Below are 19,842 nucleotides of genomic sequence, written 5' to 3' on the forward strand. Positions count from 1 at the left end.
CAGAGAACTTTACTCTCACTCCCTTTTTACTTTGAAATTAGGACTTCTTGCTAGAAATTCTTCGGCTAAGTTAGGAGCTCTCTGACAGTAGTCTCAGAATGTTTGGGAATACAGCCCCTAAATCTCAGGATCCTCCCATTTAATGTGTGAAAGAAATTAAGAATCCAACCTCCTAAAAGGCTATTTATTATTGTCCTGTATGTTATATATAAAAGTTGTTTTTTTTTTATCATGGTGTAAACTATTTTGCATAGAGATGGACTTCTTTAGCCTCTTGTGGTTGTTGTTTTTCTGGTATTGTCATGAGCTGGTCAACATCCTTTCACTTTTGTGGCAAATTTTTTCACATGTTGGAAGGATTCTGAATGTGCATCAGCTGTAGACTATCATGCAATAATGGGCTGTTTTAAGCATTCTGTCACCTTATGATTGCTAAATATGTCTTGAGAATGGTCCTCACAACCAAACCGGACACCTTATTAATAAATCAATGCAGAGGTGAAAAGTGTGTGCGGAAAGTCACTCATTCCACTTGTGCCTTAATGTAATCCCTACAGTACAACTGAGATAGACTGGGCCTGAAATATGTGAGGAATGATGCTTGAGACCATAGTATGATAGCAGGCCATGTCCAGGTTGGGTGTCATGTGAATGACAGTGAGAGAGAAATGATAGAAGCAGGAAGTTCAACCATTCTGGACAACAATAGTAAAGACAGACAGTGATGTGATAAAGGATAGCAGAGTTGAAACAAATGCCATAGATATCTTTTTATCTCCCTAAGTAAACCTAAAGTCTCCTTCTAACCTAAGTCACATTTTCTTTACTGTATTTAAACAGCAATTAAAAAGCAGAAGTTTTACATCAGTGTCTGAAAAATCACTGCTCAGTCCTCGTCAAACTGTCATAATGCAGGATCCTGTGTTTACGGGACCAGAGGAGGAAAAACTTGATGGATTACTGATCAACTGACACTTGACAAGTTAGTTCTTGCCATTTGCAGAGAACAACCTTGGCATCATATGAGTTGCCTCTTGCAACACAGTGAGTTTTTAAGTGGTGTAAGGGCGTAAGTTTCATTTTAACATAGGGGCCACATTATCTTTGATAATCAGCCTATTCTGGTTTTATAATGTTTACTTTGGAATCTCAAAATATTCACATAAAAGGTACACTGACAGGGTGACAGAGGATTTGCATTACAAACTGGTTTGCCAGTGGATGTGGGTGTGGAAAGACACAAACTACAGTGACTGTGCTACATTCCTGACAAACAAGATGGTTAGTCCTTTTCAAGTAGGGGGTTAACTAAATTTTTCCCAGTCACTATCACTTTTAATTAACTTTTCTTCATTTTCTCACAGATGCTGGACCAAATGGAATGGACTTCAAATGTGGATACATCACGTTGTAGTATGTTTAAGAGTCGACTGCTCTGGGTTACTTGACTGCATCTTCCATGACATCATCCGGTAAAACCCTGACAATACTCCAAAGGATTGACTTTGTTAATAACAAGATGGTGACTATGCAACAGCTCAGTGGGGCAGTGATATTACACTTTATGGGACACATAGGGAATGATGATCATCATTACAGCAAATACCAGTGCTGTAGAAAAGACAACTTCAGCTGACAGGAAACACAACAACTGGATTACATTTACAAGAGACACAACTCAACATTGCAGGTAAGCTGGAATTCTTCTATGATGTACACTAGATTGGTTTTAGCCTACTTCTTAGTAGGTAGTAGAATTTAAGCAGCATCCGGATTTTGTTTCTAGAAGTAATTCCCTCTAACAGAATCAGAGATGGCTGTAAACAGTGATGGACATTTAAGCTGAGCAAAAACTGACAGCTTATGAATGCCACATGGTATACTTGTATGATAGTTTCAATACAGTTTAGCAACGACATCAGTTATTCTAAACTGCCTTCCCAAACTAACAAACAGCTTTACTGATTTAGTTCATAGACAGACCTGACCTTAAACTTAATGAAATTCATGGTAAACCATTAAACAAATAGAAAAAAAAAACAAAAAAAACCCCACAAAATTTGATAAGAAAACATGAGGCTGGGCTTGGTCACGTCTTAAAAGGGTTAACACTGGGTCACGTGAGGTGATGTCTCGCGAGAGGCTAAACTCCAGAGGTACTCCAGAGGTATACAGACCTTCAGTTGACATAACTGTTGCAGTTTTTAACAAAAAATAGCAACCACCAAAATGGTAAGGTTACTGGTGTTATCTAATTGTTTAAAATGTTCATCCGTACTTACTGATACGATAGCAGTGATGTGTGATGTGAGCAGTGACGTGTTTATAATGTTGATAAACCAGCTAGTCGGTTAGCATCTAGCCTGGCTGTTTTCGACTGATCGACATCATCGTTATTACTCTGATCTTTTAATGACAGCATGATAGCTCTTAAACAAAATAACTGGCCTGTCTAGTTTGACTACAGTCATTCAGGGCAGTGTCTTTGTTTAGCATAGTACATTGGATAAAAGATTGTCCATGGAACATGTTTTTCCGTTGCGTTAAACAAAGAGTGTCGGCCATCAGGCAATATCACTCACAAGCTAGCCAGGAGCTTTTTTGTTGGCAGTCGACATTGAAGTGTGGGTTTTGTACTATTATTTAATAACCTTTTAAACTTTTAGTTTTCTAATGAGCTTTTCTGTTCTTGAGTTATTGTAATGGGCTCATCAATGAATGAGGCTCAGTTTAAGAGGTTAAATGTTAATGTCAAACCAGAGTTCTTAGAGTTTTGTATTTTTTATTAGTGTTATCTTATTTTGTTTGTGGTTTCAACTGAGTTTTGTTTCAGTTAGTTTCCAGAGTGGATTTGTTTATCTCAGTTTAGTTTTTATTGTTTATAAATGTTAAGTTTTATTAGTTTCAGTATTAGTTTATTATATTATAAATATGGGGGTTATTTATCAAGTGCAAGATTTAAGAAGTTCAAAATAGGTATAACAATACAAACAACACTTTGAGAACGCAGCTGACTCACAATCATGTCTTAACACATGCAGTCTCAAAAAAACATGCTTGTTGTGTTTACAAATTTGACTGCATTAACAAAGAAACCAAAGACATTTCCTGTATATTTTATTTTGAGTTAGTTAGTTTTTAAAGAACACACTATTATTTAAATGTAGTTCTCTTTTTTAGCTTTTAAGTTTTTATTTTAATTTTCTTTTTTTTTCACAGCAAGTTTAAGTTTTTATTGTAGTTTCAGTTTACTGTAAAAACCTTTCCTACTATTTCATACACAGGTTCAAGTCATACCACCAGAAGAGTTGTATTCTCCAGTGAGTATACTATTTATTCTTCTCCTCTGAACACACACACACACACACACACACACACACACACACTGCTGACATAATATTATCCATGACATTATTTTATATCAGAATCAAAAATATGTATAATCGCATTCTCTGTTTGTCATCATTCCCTTCGTAGGTCCAGTGTGAGACTGACCCTCATGGTTTTAATGGAGTTGTGGTGTATGGTGATCAAACTTATGACATAACTTTTGTAAGTATACACGTTAAACTGAGCATTGACTCTACCTGATGATGCTTAACAATTACTTGTGACCCCTAAAAACATAGAAATGTCTACTTTACAATCCTTGTCACTGGTTGCATAATTCTAGTAATGGAAAAAGTACTAGAATGTCATACTCAAGTAAAAGTATTGTTACTTTGAAAAACATTTTACTTAAGCAAAAGTAAAACCTATTGTGTAAAAATGTCCGTAATTGGAGTAAAAAGTAAGTCAATTAAAATGTGACTTTCTTAAATAATATACCTTTAGTGTACAAAATAAATTGCATTAGATGTAAACGTATAGTGGAACAACATCAGCAGCATGAGCCCTGATGTCCAAACCAACAATAAGTTCTATTCTTATAGATGGCACTTTGCAGCCTGAGTGGGTAACAGATTATCAGTTATAAGTGTGCAGCCAACCTCTGCTGTATAACTTTACAAGTATTAACCAGGAAAGAGAGACAATTAAACAAAAATGGCAGAATAAAAAGTCTATGGACACCACAAATGATGCACCAAGTACTATTAAGCCCAAGTGACATACATTTGATAACGTGCTACTTTTTACTGGATCACAAAAACAGACAATACAAAGATATATAACAATTTTTTTTAGTTTTCTGAAATCTGAAAAAAAGGAATCTGTATGATAAATGCTTGTTCCAAAGCGTCATCATACAGTTGAGTTATTGCTCCAACGGAACCATCAGTGAGTCAAGCAGAGTTAAGAGCTTAAATGTTAATGTAAAACAACAAAAATGTAACTTTAATATCTAAAACTGTTGTCCTCGTAAAGATTTTATCTATTTCTTATTATCATTCTATAAATATTTTTAATTGGTAATAATGTAATAATAATAATAATAATAATAATAATATTTTTTGTAATATGATAATATAAAGGACACTGTGTTAGAATTAGTATAGAATTACATGTAATGGCAAAATTCAATAAAGATCTACATTATAAAAATATATCATTGTCTTGCTGTTTCACACTCAGGGTCGAATCATACAACTGGAGGAGGTGTCTCTTTCAGTGAGTACAGTTATTTCTCTCTTTTTGTCTTCATGTTGTACACCAGCATATTTGTTATACAGTCACACTGCATTGTTTCAGTTACACACACACACGCACACACGCACACACACACACACACACACACACACATATGCACACACACCTGCACAGTATGAACTGTTAACAATTAAATAAAAATGACAGACAGTAGGTAGGTAGTTTAACAAGACTTTATTATGTGACTTTGTTTTTACTCTGTAATCAATGTGACTTGAAATATAGCAAAGTACAATATGTGTGATAAGTGCTAAAAAAAAGTAAAATGACAGATCATAAAATATTCTCAAAAAGTACACAAAAAACTCAATTTTGTTACATTAACTATAGTAAATATACAATAATATATTACTTACACCCCAACATACTTCTGCGGATTGTGACCAGCTCAATCAAAAATTGTTTAAAAAAAAAAAAAAAGTTTTTAGAGTCCTAAAATTAGAGAACATCTGAAAAAATAACCACTCATCCGATTTATCCTGTTGTCCCCTGTGATGCTCCTGACCTCAGGCTGTGAACCACCAGCCTAGACATTGGGTCCCATCTGTGAATAACCTAACTGGTGCGAGTGGAGCAGCAGTCTGGCTCAGGTAATTGCGGACAAACCATCATAACAGAATCATTATACTGTATAAAATATCTTCTTCATGTGAGTTTAATTGACTAAAATCATAGCTCTTATCTTTTCAGAGGAGACCCATCAGCAAGAGGACAACCTAGTGTTTTAGCCCCATGGAGACAACTTAGTCACTGTCCCTACTGCCTGAGGGAGACCATACACACAGTGCCCATCAGCTGGTAATTATAATATAACAGTATTATTGTTCGTAGTGTACAGTGATGATGTTATGCTTCACAGTATTAACAGATCCAGACAAAGCAACAAATTATTAGGGATAACATTCTAGTAGAAAATGGTTCATTTTATCCCATTGAAAAGCCAAACTTGGTGTTATCTAATTTACCCCAGGGGTTGGTTGACAAAGAGAGTGTAACAGAGAGTGGGAGAGTACAAAAAATAAACCTAGCTCTTTCTTAATTTTCCTTCGTATTTGTGAATATAATACTAGTACAGTACCTGTTCGAAACCTGCCTGTTTGAGCTGATGATATGGCATATATGGCATTTATACATTCACTAGGTGGCAGTAGAGGGCAGAGTCAAAGTTTCTGAAACAACAAACATGGCAACGGTGGAGGAGGTTGTAATAATGTACCCTTCCATGGAGGCCATGTTTTAGACAGCTGTTTGGGGTCATTAAAGTCCTAGAATAGCACAGGGACGACCGCCGCTACCCTCCCTCTGATTTGCTGGTACTTGTTGCAGTCATTGGTTGGATTGGTTACATTTAGGAAAGAGGAGTGGGACTGGTTAGGGTTAAGGCCCTGACACACAAAGCCGATGGTTGGCCATTGGCCAAAGTTGGGTCGTTGGTTAGCATCGCCCGAGTCGGTGCAGTGTGTCCCGCACCGTTGGTTCTCGTCCATGTTAGTTGGCCTTTTTTCTGCAAATTCAGCATGCTAAATCTGTGTCGACACAGAGGAGCCCGTCGGCGAATGAAATCACTCTTATTGGCAGTTCAGCTCAGCACATGTGAAGAGAAACAGTAGTGAGGACAGTAAACAAAAAGCTAAAGTCAAGAGGGAGTGAGACCAAAACAACCTTGTTTTATGGGGTAAGATTATTTTTCTTTAGTAGAAAGGTTTCCCGATGGTTTGTTCTTTCAACACTGGCTTGTCTCATTAATGTGCTAACTGGCTAATTAGAGATGAGACAGTCTTCTGGTTTCCCTTTTTGAATGACACTTTCAGAAGACTATCATCTGTTGGTATGGAGGGGTCTGTCCTCTCACACAGGCAACTTTGCAACTTTTTGGGCAAAACACAGCAACAAGAGGCAATGCAGCCAGGGGCTCTCATCGCTGCTAGTTCTCTGATGCTTGTTTGGTATGTCTGGGCTTTTCAGATAAGAATGTCAGGGTAAGCCAATCAGAGATAGAGTTGGGCGGGTCATGCCTTCGCTATGCTAGAAAACATGTATTTGCCTACCAATGCCACAGACTGTGTTCTACTGGGTTAGCTATTAACGAAAGGCTGTTTTCTCGGAGCTGGCTCAGTGTGTGTGTGTTGGGCGACTGTGGACATTGTGTGGCACAGAGTTAGCTGCTAATGAGAGTTTTCACCACCACTGTCTCGTTTATCGAGCCAGGATGTGTGTGTGCTTTGTGCTACTGGGTTAGCTTGTGTTAGATGCTAACAAGAGTCCATCAATTTGCAGCAGGGCATTCTTTGGCTCAGCACCTTCAGTGGACACAACCCCGGCATCTTAGAGATACTGCTTGTATACGTGACAATCTTTTTATTCATTCAAATTCAAACAACGACAAGCAAAACAAACAAATAAAGAAAACAACAATAATAATAATAAAAAAACATCCAATAAGATACACCACAAGTTGAAAAATCACAGCAAACTACAACAAGACAGGACAAAGGGAACAAGGACAGAAGGAAAACAACCGAGACAGTGCATTATATACTTAAATATGCAGATGCATGTATATACACAAAAATATACATGTACATGACATATTTTACACAGTACAAAATCAAATTGTTACTTATATTATGTACACTACTTACCATCTCGGATTGTAAGAAAGGGTGCACCTCATCAGTACATCAGGTTACAGTAGTATAAGGGCCCAATATTTTCATGTAGATGTCTTGCCTATCTATTAGCTTGTAAAATAGTCTTTCATAGGGGGAGATTTTAGCCATTTCGTCAAACCACTCCTTCACTAATATATCTCCTTTATTTTTTCAATGTTGCAGTTCTATTCTGCATCCAGTAATAAGTGCTATCCTGCACCATGAGATTTTGTGAGTGTTATGCCCACTTCCTCCACACCTAATAGACATTGTATTGATGAAGGCAATAAACTTAGACCACATTAGATCTATTATGGGGCATGAGAACAGCATATGTCAGAGGGTGCCACAAGTGGTGTCACATCTCCAGAATAAGTGAGAGTTTCTAAGTCCTAACCATGCCATTTTACTTGAGGTCCAATAGGATTTACTGGACCTCAAGTAAAATGGCATCCTATTGACAATTTTATATTTAATCAGGTGTGTCTGCATTTCTCTTGATACTTTAAACCATGATTCAATAATTCATGTTCCACTAGTTATCTCTTCCCCGATATCCCTCTCCCAGCATCTCTTGAGGCCCTCAAAACTGGGTGGCTGAGAGCCCCCCAAGAAGTTGTACAAACATGATGTTTTTCTTTTTAAGTGCCAATCCCGTTCCAATCTGTCCTGTATTTCAGTTCCGGGTATAGGTAGCAATTGTCTAAGTGTGACAGATTTGACCTCTGAGGCTGGGCTGGGAGAGTAATTGACCACTACAGGGTTCCGGTCACAGAACACTAGGAGTCATCAGTTCAGTTTATGGGGTTTTACTGATACCATATCCGTTGTACAGTACAGAGTACAGATTATCTGAAAATATAACAGAAAAATACAAAACTTAAATATTTGTGTGCTCTTGTACAAAGCGGTAAATAAACACATTACTGTAAATAAATGTGCACACATACAGTACAGGCCAAAAGTTTGGACACACCTTCTCATTCAATGCGTTTTCTTTATTTTCATGACTATTTACATTGTAGATTCTCACTGAAGGCATCAAAACTATGAATGAACACATGTGGAGTTATGTACTTAACAAAAAAAGGTGAAATAACTGAAAACATGTTTTATATTCTAGTTTCTTCAAAATAGCCACCCTTTGCTCTGATTACTGCTTTGCACACTCTTGGCATTCTCTCGATTAGCTTCAAGAGGTAGTCACCTGAAATGGTTTTCCAACAATCTTGAAGGAGTTCCCAGAGGTGTTTAGCACTTGTTGGCCCCTTTGCCTTCACTCTGCGGTCCAGCTCACCCCAAACCATCTCGATTGGGTTCAGGTCCGGTGACTGTGGAGGCCAGGTCATCTGCCGCAGCACTCCATCACTCTCCTTCTTGGTCAAATAGCCCTTACACAGCCTGGAGGTGTGTTTGGGGTCATTGTCCTGTTAAAAAATAAATGATCGTCCAACTAAACGCAAACCAGATGGGATGGCATGTCGCTGCAGCATGCTGTGGTAGCCATGCTGGTTCAGTGTGCCTTCAATTTTGAATAAATCCCCAACAGTGTCACCAGCAAAACACCCCCACACCATCACACCTCCTCCTCCATGCTTCACAGTGGGAACCAGGCATGTGGAATCCATCCGTTCACCTTTTCTGCGTCTCACAAAGACACGGCGGTTGGAACCAAAGATCTCAAATTTGGACTCATCAGACCAAAGCACAGATTTCCACTGGTCTAATGTCCATTCCTTGTGTTTCTTGGCCCAAACAAATCTCTTCTGCTTGTTGCCTCTCCTTAGCAGTGGTTTCCTAGCAGCTATTTGACCATGAAGGCCTGATTGGCGCAGTCTCCTCTTAACAGTTGTTCTAGAGATGGGTCTGCTGCTAGAACTCTGTGTGGCATTCATCTGGTCTCTGATCTGAGCTGCTGTTAACTTGTGATTTCTGAGGCTGGTGACTCAGATGAACTTATCCTCAGAAGCAGAGGTGACTCTTGGTCTTCCTTTCCTGGGTTGGTCCTCATGTGTGCCAGTTTCGTTGTAGCGCTTGATGGTTTTTGCGACTCCACTTGGGGACACATTTAAAGTTTTTGCAATTTTCCGGACTGACTGACCTTCATTTCTTAAAGTAATGATGGCCACTCGTTTTTCTTTAGTTAGCTGATTGGTTCTTGCCATAATATGAATTTTAACACTTGTCCAATAGGGCTGTCGGCTGTGTATTAACCTGACTTCTGCACAACACAACTGATGGTCCCAACCCCATTGATAAAGCAAGAAATTCCACTAATTAACCCTGATAAGGCACACCTGTGAAGTGGAAACCATTTCAGGTGACTACCTCTTGAAGCTAATCGAGAGAATGCCAAGAGTGTGCAAAGCAGTAATCAGAGCAAAGGGTGGCTATTTTGAAGAAACTAGAATATAAAACATGTTTTCAGTTATTTCACCTTTTTTTGTTAAGTACATAACTCCACATGTGTTCATTCATAGTTTTGATGCCTTCAGTGAGAATCTACAATGTAAATAGTCATGAAAATAAAGAAAACACATTGAATGAGAAGGTGTGTCCAAACTTTTGGCCTGTACTGTATGTATGAATATAAACACTTTACTGTAGATATGTATGAATATTAGCCCGTTGCAGTACTATTACCATTAACTACTACATCTCCTCATCACCCTGAATATGTTAACTCAATGTTAATTGAATACCATATACAACACAGGCTAACTAATTAGCTCAAATTAATGCTAATTTCCGAGTTGAATAACAGTCAAAAACGGACCTTTTCAGAGTGCAAACACGCATCCAAAGCTGCTGAACACAGAGAAAAAAGGTTACCAATCTAACCACCTCAGTTTTACAGCATTATAAAGATAACTCAAACCATCAGTGACTTCTGTATTGATGCCAACTGCATGGAACTGAAAACGTTTAACAGGAAGAGCAAACAACATGAAGCCTTTTCAAATTAAAACATCGACTTCAAAATAAAGCACCATTAACATAAATGCCTAACTTGAAGAATTCTTAACACTAAGGCATGCCAAAATGCAAGTCCTAACTTTAAGTAATTCCAAAAATTCTTATTTGGGAGTTTGCACCTTTCTCTTAATTGTTCAAAAGACATAATTTGGTCTCCAGTAAATAAGTCCCCAATATACACGATTCCCAGTCTCACCAGTAAAAACAGGCCTGGACAGGATGAGGGTATGTGAGGTCTTTCTCTATAGACACCCAGAGTGGAGCTTGCTCAGCTGCCATAAATAACTTAGACAATTGTTTGAGACAGAAAGCATAATGATACCAGGCTATATAGGGGAGGCCTCCGTCCTGTATGGCAGCATAAGTTTTGTTCGATATATATTATATATAATTTTAGGGACTATCATCACCTTAAGAAGACATTTTTTGTGGTGTGGCAAAGTCATTTCACATATTTATTTTTGGTATACCCCTGGTATAGTTTGCGGCATGTGGACGGAGAATTCTTCTCAATAAATTACTAATTATTTCTGCTCCGCCATTTTTAAAAAAGTTCTTGTCATATCAGTCATATCTCACTACATTACACTACACTGCCCTCACAATTTCCGTTCTGTCTGTATCCATAAGCTTTCAGAAAACGTGCACAAATACAGACATAACCGTATTGTACAGATAGAATGCTCCACCCTGGTCCGTGTACATATCTAACGTTCAGCATAAATGAGACATTAGAGCTGAGCCATCACATTTATATCAGCTGCTGATTAGACTTTATAAAGAGTACACATTAATGTGAGTTACAGACTAAACAAAACTATATGAGCTTATTGCACACTTCATCACAATCTCTGTTCATCTGACCCCCCCACTAGTCACTGATGTGCGCTGGATGAATTTGTCAAGCAGAAAGATAATTAACTGGGCCATAAGATAAAAAGAATGAATACTGCATAACTCTCACCTGCTGCTACCGCCATTTAATAATTTACAGCCTGAATACATTTTGCACTGCATCTGGGTGGTGTTTTTTTTTGTTGCACTTCATTTGTGTTCATTAATATGCATAGGATGTCAATATTTTTGGGTGTTCATTTATTAAGCCAGATGAGACCGGAGGAAGATGGAAGCAAAGATAAGGAGAGTGCATTACTCACTGTTAACTCATCATCATCTATCTGATAATATTTCTGTCCTTTTATTAAGGCGTTGGGTGGAGCAGGGGGCAAGTGCAGTGTAGACACATTCACGAGTGGAGCTGCCATCAGTGTGATAATGAATCTGAAATGCTGATCACTTAAAATGCTCGAAGCTCCTAACTTTTCACCTCTACATCAGGACCATATTTTATTTTGCCTCTTTTGTCTTGTCCCCAAATGCTGCTTGTTATTGACCTTACAGGCATAAATCAAGTCACATACAATTAACCAACACGCTAGGTATCCTCCTGCATCTGCTGTTGACCTTCCGGGACACTGCCATCAAGGCATGGGACGTCATCAAAAGCACTTGGTTAGTTTTAGAGAAAACATCATGGAATGGCTCTACATTCATACGGGAAGTGAACACCAGCCTCCTGGGTGAAAGTCAACATTTCAACCTGAGGCCATCCAGCGGCATATTATACCTCCACAAGTGTCATCTGGCTACATTACGAACTGACGCCGCCAGTCCGTGTATCATACTGCCACAACAAGTGCTGTCTTGCTGACCAGCAGCATGTTATAACACCACAACACGTGTAGTATTTGATGACTTTAGGAAAACAATGGGGTGAATTACCACTGACAGAAAAAAGTTGCTACAGTTCACACTGAGGGCGTAAAAATGCATTTGACCACCATGTATGTTCGTAAATCATCTGTATATGCATTATACATTAAACCATGAAACCAACAGCATGTATTTTAAAAACACAAAGTCTGAATTTAAAGTGTGTCTTTAATCACTCTGAACTTTATTTATTTATTTTTGCTGAGTTCGATGAGCAGCTCGATACCTGGCCTGGCTCTGTCCAGTCACATTACCTAATTTGTACCAAAACTGTTAGTGTAAAGATGATATGTGGTTTTATGGGGGGGTTGTGTGCTGGCCGTCTAAAAGCTAGAAGAAATATTTGCGTTATACATTTCTGTAAACCACACATTTTATACTTATCATATCAATATTTCTGAAGTAATGTAACATACAAGCTAAATTTCTCCTCTGGATGGTGGATGGCGTGTCACAAAGGCAAGGTGCCTGCCAAGCTGCAGAGCACTGCAGACAACTGAGTTGCTGTTTCCTGCAGAGTTTTAGGCACATCAAGGGTTTCTTTGATTGAATTTAACTGGTAGCATTTGTGAATTTTTTTTATTTTTTTTAAACCATTACTACCATTACCAGTACTTTTCTACAGTGGTATTCCTACATTTCAGTGAATGCTTGTCGCATCACAAATGCTACAGTAATCAAATATCACAGGGGGAAGAAAGGTTGATGCAACTCCTCTACCTGAATTTATGTTTGTTGCTATTGGTCATCTCTCAAAAGCAACAATAGCCTAATTAAATTTCATCTCCATCAGTAATTCTGAAAATATAGGGAAGGAAATGGGGTGCAGAAACAGAGGACAGTATGAAAGAGATGTGTTTTCTACTGAAAACCAATGCAAGTCAATTTCCTTCCCTCACTATTTCTATTCTACAGTTAAATACATTTCCGACCTACATAGGCATGTGTGATGGGGGCAGAATAAAAAGTCTATGGACACCACAAATGATGCAACAAGTACTATTAAGCCTAAGCCACATACATTAGATAACCTGTCACTTTTTACAAAATCACAAAAACAGACAACACAAAGATATATAACACAACAATATAGACTGATGAAAGAAGTCTATAATTCTTTTCACTTGCAATTTTGTCAAATGTATGTGCTCACAAATAATGTCATGTTTGATGTCTCCCTTCTTGTATACAGGTGGAGTCAGCATGGTCCATGGGTGGTGATGGCCCTCGCTGGTTTGATGCTCTTGCTGTTGCTGGACAGAATGCTTCTTTGAACAGGGATGAGCAGTGTTTCATCGCATTTCAGTATAATTTAAATATGTATTTAATAACCTATTTAAGTATTTTCAATTTTGCTGTACATAAAAAAACATTAAATGTAATAATAAAATGCTTTAAAAGCTTATATATGTGTATTAGAAATACATCATTTAATATGACATTTTATTCTCAGATTAGACATTTTTACCCCCAGATTTATACAGTAGAAAAGGGAAAAATAAAGCAAGTAGCCTAATCAAAGTCTTTGGCTGAATGCAAGTGGATCACATGACGTGTCCTTTTGGGTCCAGTAACACACTAATTGTGAACTACCATATTTCATATGTGTCCCTGTGGACTGCTGTGTTTGGGGGCAGAGTCCTGCGCCATGTCAGGTACCCGCAGGAACCCAACAGGTAACCTGCACAAACCTGTAAAAGGTAAAAATATGTGTATAAATTCATGGGTACGGGCATGGGTAAAAATGAACTACATGTGGGCGGCGAGTGAGAACAAAAATATATTCTTTATGTTTCAGGATAAAACAAATGAAAAATATGTGCAGTATATGTGTAGTATTTTGACATCTAAATCTAATCTAATTATCAAGCTGCAATTCCTTTTATTTTGAAAGTCAATGACATGAGTTTGACCTTTGACCCCATTGCCACATTTGTCACGATGTGGAGGACTCCAGTGAAGAAATTCCCAGGATGAGGTGGCAACCTACATCAAGTTCAAGACACCAAAGGATCTTTTTGAGGTTTAATGGTGGTGGAAGTTTTTAATTTGGCGTTGATCCCATACCAAGTAATACAGGGCAGGAATCGCCAATATCGATACCAATACAATATTTTTTTTATTGTTAAAAGGTGCTTCTTTCTTTTGTAATGTGGGGGAACACAGTGTTTGCTGATTTATGAGGTGAATATTCAATCTGCTAAAGTAACAGCAAGTGATGGCCAACATTTCAATGAGAAAATGTTTTCTCTGCTGGATTTGTAATTCAAGAACAAAGAACCCAGCTTAATCTAAGTGAGTGTAGCCTGTGTGTGTGTTTATTCACAGGTGCGGGTCGGGTCGTGGGACTTTTATTAACAGGTGCGGGCGGGTGCAGCATTGACTTAGACCTAATGATGGGTAATGGGTTGGTTCTGGTACTGAGCATTACAGGTTCCAAGCAAGCTAAGCAGATACTAGAGAGTGCAATTGAAACAATTTATACTTATGATTTGTCTGGAAAAAAAAAGTTAAAATGGCCAAGCTACCATCAATTTTTTAATTTGACCAGATAAAAAAATGGCAGCTAAACTATGATGTACACTACGCCATACATTATACCGTACACCATACAATTGACAAAGTGCAGCCATCGTTGCTGATGAAAGGATCACAAAGTCAGAGTGTCCCATTGAAGCTGATATCATGGAAGTTTCACACAGCAGCGCTATAGCAATCAGAATCCTACTTACACTTGGGGTTACTATCAGCACCGCTAAACAAAAAAGAAAAGAGGATCTGATACCAACAGTGAGTCGAGTTGAACCAAGCATGTAGTGGAAATGAGGCATCTGACTGAGAAAAACCACACAGCATGCACCCCTGAACTGCCCCCCTCCTACTTTCAGGATATCTGGATTGACCACTTTAATCCTGTGATGTCTTAAACAGGCACTGCTCATCTCTTCACTGTAGGGTTAAGGTCAGACCCAGGCTGAGGCTAATAAATGCCTAAATTGTGATAATATCAGTTTGTGCAGAACACATTTTGTATTTTTGAATTACAAATTACTTGTATTTGAATTAAATACATTTTCTCATACAAGTATTTTGTGAGTTATTTTGATACATTTGATGAGCAAGTACTTGTAAATTGTAATGAGATACATGTTGATGTATTTGTGCCTATCTCTGAATATAAAGGTGTGTTTTGCCAAATACAGTCTTGACAACAGTCCTGACTCTGCATCAGGACTTTAGTTTCCTCATTTCAAACAAACAAGTAGATAGCAGGACAAATATGTCTTTTTGAAAGACACAACGCATGTGCAGCGTGTTAGTGGCTGTGTGACTGAACACTATCTGGAGTAGAGAGTGCTCTTTTTTTTTACTAACCTATACAGTCCTCTAATTCTCCTGCATCATGAGCAGAACAGCATTCAAGTCAAATGTGTTGTAAAAAGTTCAAAAGTACCAACTTTTGATTAAAATATCTGAACTTGTCTCACAAGCTTGTTGCTAATTCTGTCTGCTGGTTGGTGCTGGACGTGTGGAGCAGTGAAGCCCCTTAAAAGCAAGAGCTGGTGACTGAGCCCAGTTCAGCAGCAGCTCAATAACTGTTCATACAGTCGCTCTTTGTTCAAAGATAGAGTGGCTGGAAGGTTTTCGATACAGTCCAACACATAATTTTATTTTGGCCATAAATTTTGGAAATTACTGATTTTCACCCACTTCGAGGGTGACTAAAGGTGTCACCAGTAATAATTAATGGAAGGAGGGTTTGCAATTTTTTATAAGTCAAGGAAGGGAAAGAAGGTTTATAAAAAGACTGAGTGAAATAACCCCAGGATGTCAGGGCTAACACTAAAAACAACAGGTTGTTTAAGCTGGGATTTCAAGCTGGAGAAAATCATTGGTAGCGGCTCTTTGTTCTGAACAACATATCATTTGTGGAGTCCTGGGGTAATAATTACAAATCATTAGAGCTCCCCTGATGACACTGATCCTGTCCTCTCTGGACAGGATCAGTGTCATCAGGAGGAGAGCAGATGCTGGCAGGTGAGTGCCTGGACCGAGCACACAACACTGAAAAGAGTTGAAAGAGGCGGCATGAAAAAGGCTACAAACAGACTGTTGGACTCTTTCCTGAAGGTAGACCATGTGAGCTGTGTTTGGTGGTAGAATGACAAAAAATGATGAAAAAGGACAGGATTTCACCTTTGACCTGTTAGTTTGCCTTTTCATTGCCATCTCTAGGACACAGGAATGAACCATCACTGAACTACAGCTACTGGCTGATGGAAAACAGGACTACAGCTGAGTCTACATAACAATAAGCAGGGTTTGAATATGTTTTAAGTGTGTTCATAATGGAAAAGTGACAAAATAAATTACACTCAAAACCAGCCAGTATAAATACAAAAAAACAAAGCTTGATTTGCGAGTGTGCTTTTGATCTGCACTGTACTCAATGGAGGAGCTGCTCACAGCTTGAATAGATCAAAACTAATTATGAATAGTGTTGAAACTGCCATAGTCATGGCCATGACTGTGGGGTTTTCTGATAGACTGTCTAAAAATCTCCTTGAGACAAATAAAAATTCTTATTTAAAAATCTTATTTTATTTGGATGAGGGGGTGGAGCTTTGGAGGAGGTAAGGGTGGACTGACTTATAAGCCACATCCACATTAAAACGCAGTTTTAAAATGAAAACGATCTCTGGTGTTGGGCAGTAGCGTCAGTACAATTAGTGGCATTACTAACTTTACTACATTTCTCAATAGCATGGTGGTAAGGTCACTACTGAGTCAAATAGCTTTTCAGTAGAGAAGTTAATCAGTGACTGTAGATAACTGTAGTGCGGTAGTGTCCACAAAAGTTACAAGCTCCTTGTTCCAGGAAAAACTATAAAGTGCAGCTGACTGTTTTCTACCGAGGTCTGGATAAAAGTAAGAATAATAAAACTGAGGATTTGAAATGTGACTGACGCCAGCGCAACACCAAGGCATGTAGATGAGGGAAGCATTTCCACATGACATCACATGCTAATCCCTCAGTCTGCTCTGCTTGCTGCTTCACTATTGGCTTTTCTTGGCAAGACCCGCCTCCTATCTCTAATTGGCTACACTGCACTTCTTGATGCGTCTTTCATGTGTCTTGCCCATAGACTGAATATATTTGGTAGATTTGCAGTGGACACTGGAGAAATAGACACAACAGGGGCCAGGAAAAGAGCTGAGAGACAGAGAACAGTATTAAGAAGGAAGAGAGGAGACAGAGTGACATTCTGATGTCACGTGTTATTTGCAGGACATGGTCATGTTCTAATGTATTACTGTTTTTTATTTATCATGGTTTTATTGACTGAAAAATATATTTTGGAATCACTGACAAAGCCAGATAGGCTGCTGAAAGAGGCCAAGACAGAGAAACACATCAGGCTGGAAGAGAAAAGAGAAAGAAAGAGAGCAATAGGCTGACTGATGATGTCATTTTATTGAAGGACACGTTCAAATGTCACAAAGTCTTCAAAAAAAAAAAAAGGGAAGAACAAGAATGTTTTGATTGAAATCTGTTTTTTTTTTATAGCAAACAGTTCAACTGAACTTTTTTGCCTTCCTATTTGTTTGGCTGACAGATTTTCTTATCACTACTGTAGCTTAGCTTGCTATTTCTCTGGGGATAGCTTCAGTGTAGTGACACTATATTTTGACTTAAAGTAGCTAGTAGCTTAGCTCACTCCATTTCCAAGTAGCTTGCCCAATACTGACGATCCCCATCCACACAAGCATATTATCACAGTTTCAGAATTAATCGTTGTCCATATGACACACCTGAAAACACATATCCTAAACCGGGCAAGCGTGTGCTGGGTGTAAACCAACCTGATCGCATTCTGAGGTCATCAAATAACCCCGCTTGGTCATTGATTTTGCCGTCAGATACTGACACAAAAAAGTATCTTTTCGTGGATGTATGATACACAGGGAGGGGTCAGTGTATCATGCCATTAGATGTAATTTAAGGAACTGGAAAGTCCCTACAGGGGCGGTGGATGGGTCCAACAAACACCAGACTTTTACCCAGGAGCCCACTGTTTGCTTCCTTTGTGAACTGTGAGCCAAACCATGATGTTTTTTTCTAAACCTAACCACATGCATTTGTTGCGCAAAAATATGCTTGTAAACATGAGGTGCTTTACCAATGTTGTAGTGTATTTTGAGAAAGACTTTTTGCATCTATAGCAGAGACTGTACATTTCCTGTGAAAATGAAAGTGTATTTTGAAAACACACTTATGCACTTAACAGGCGTAAATTGACACAGCGTCCCAGAGCGTCAACAACAAATGCACCCAGGATACCTAACACATAATGTGTAACCATGAAAGTCCACTGACCAAGCGGCGACATGTGACAAGTTGGGAGTGAGAATGTGTTGCGTAAACACAACGCAGCTTGTCTGCTCTGCAGCTCGTTGCATAGTAACAGAAAATACTATGGAGATGGTGAGTAAGAACAGAGATCTTTTTGCTTAAACTGCCAATGAGGTGGAACTGGTCCTGAAAGTAACATGAGTATGGCAGTCAAGGTGGCAGAAAACAGTCACTGCAAAACAACATAACAGAGTGGTACCGGTAGCATTATCAATTACCAGAGGAAGTCATAGCAATGTGAAAGGAATACCCACACCAGAAGAATGAAAATGCAAAAGGTATGTAGACCCTTGTATGCTCAAGGCCGCTCATTGTGTTCTAGTTTTGTGGATTATCTCCTCAAGTGTTGCCTTATCCTCTTCTCGTCTGTCCGCCTTCCTGCTCTCCCTCTGCAATTCCCTCAGCCATCTCTTCTAACCACACCATTCCCTCCGCGCATCATCTCATCCTCTTCTGTCATTGCTCAACACTCCCTGCCCTCAGCCTCAGCTAGCCATCACCTCACTCATCTTCACCTTCCACTCCCCTTTCACCTGATAATAAATCCCTTTAATACTGGGCCTCGCCTGAGTCTGCATGTGGGTGTTTCTGTGACAAATCACTACAAAAACAGCTCTAGGGACACCTCAAAAACAAAAACAACAATTGAGTTGTTGGATAGATTGGCATCCATTGCCTTTGAATGGTGCACATACACTTATACATCATTTCTGGGGCATTTCATTAAAAAAATGGACATGGAGATATAAACCCTGTATCTGATATTCAAAAGCTACAGCACATAACACACTGTTCATCACACTGTTCACCTACATGTGTACTTTAATAACCTGAGCCTGATTCCATAAATTCCTCCAACGCTCTCTTGGCAGCGTAGGAGAACATTTTCTTCTTTTTGTGGGCGGTGAAGATGTAGCCAAGCAAGAACCTCCTTTAACCTCCAAACAAGCTACAAATGCTTCACTTCTTTAATGTCACGTCGAAGGGTGAGATGTGTAAAGAACTGAAGATAGCTGATGATCTGCTCTGAACTTTGGGTTTTATTATCATTATCATTATCATTATCATATTTCATCAGGCAAAACTAAACATTATAAAAAAAAAGCATATTTCAACAACAGGGCACTTCAAGGTTCTCTGCAAAAGAAACACAGTAGCAGACTCAATTATTAATAATTAATTAAAAACCAAAACATGTTACAAATATAACTCCAAATTATGCATCATAGAGACATGCATGGCTCCACTCATCTTTGAGGCAGCTGTGGCTGAGAGGTAGAACAGGTTATCCACCAATCAGAAGATCAGCGGTTTGATCCCCAGCTCCTCCAGTCCACATGTCAATGTATCCTCGGGCAAGATACTGAACCCCAAAATTGC

The 19,842-nt window shown here is 38.7% G+C and overlaps 1 long non-coding RNA gene across 1 annotated transcript; it reads left to right on the forward strand.

Annotated features, from left to right (window-relative positions):
- Positions 1-1,042: 1,042 nt before the first annotated feature.
- On the forward strand, positions 1,043-13,452 carry LOC144464986 (uncharacterized). Its single transcript, XR_013492392.1, has 7 exons — positions 1,043-1,690; positions 3,285-3,320; positions 3,478-3,552; positions 4,573-4,608; positions 5,158-5,237; positions 5,338-5,445; positions 13,240-13,452. It is a non-coding gene; the product is annotated as an uncharacterized LOC144464986 (long non-coding RNA).
- The last annotated feature ends 6,390 nt before the right edge of the window (positions 13,453-19,842 follow it).

The sequence above is a fragment of the Epinephelus lanceolatus genome, chromosome 12, assembly GCF_041903045.1.
Source record: "Epinephelus lanceolatus isolate andai-2023 chromosome 12, ASM4190304v1, whole genome shotgun sequence".
Classification (NCBI taxonomy): Eukaryota; Metazoa; Chordata; class Actinopteri; order Perciformes; family Serranidae; genus Epinephelus; species Epinephelus lanceolatus.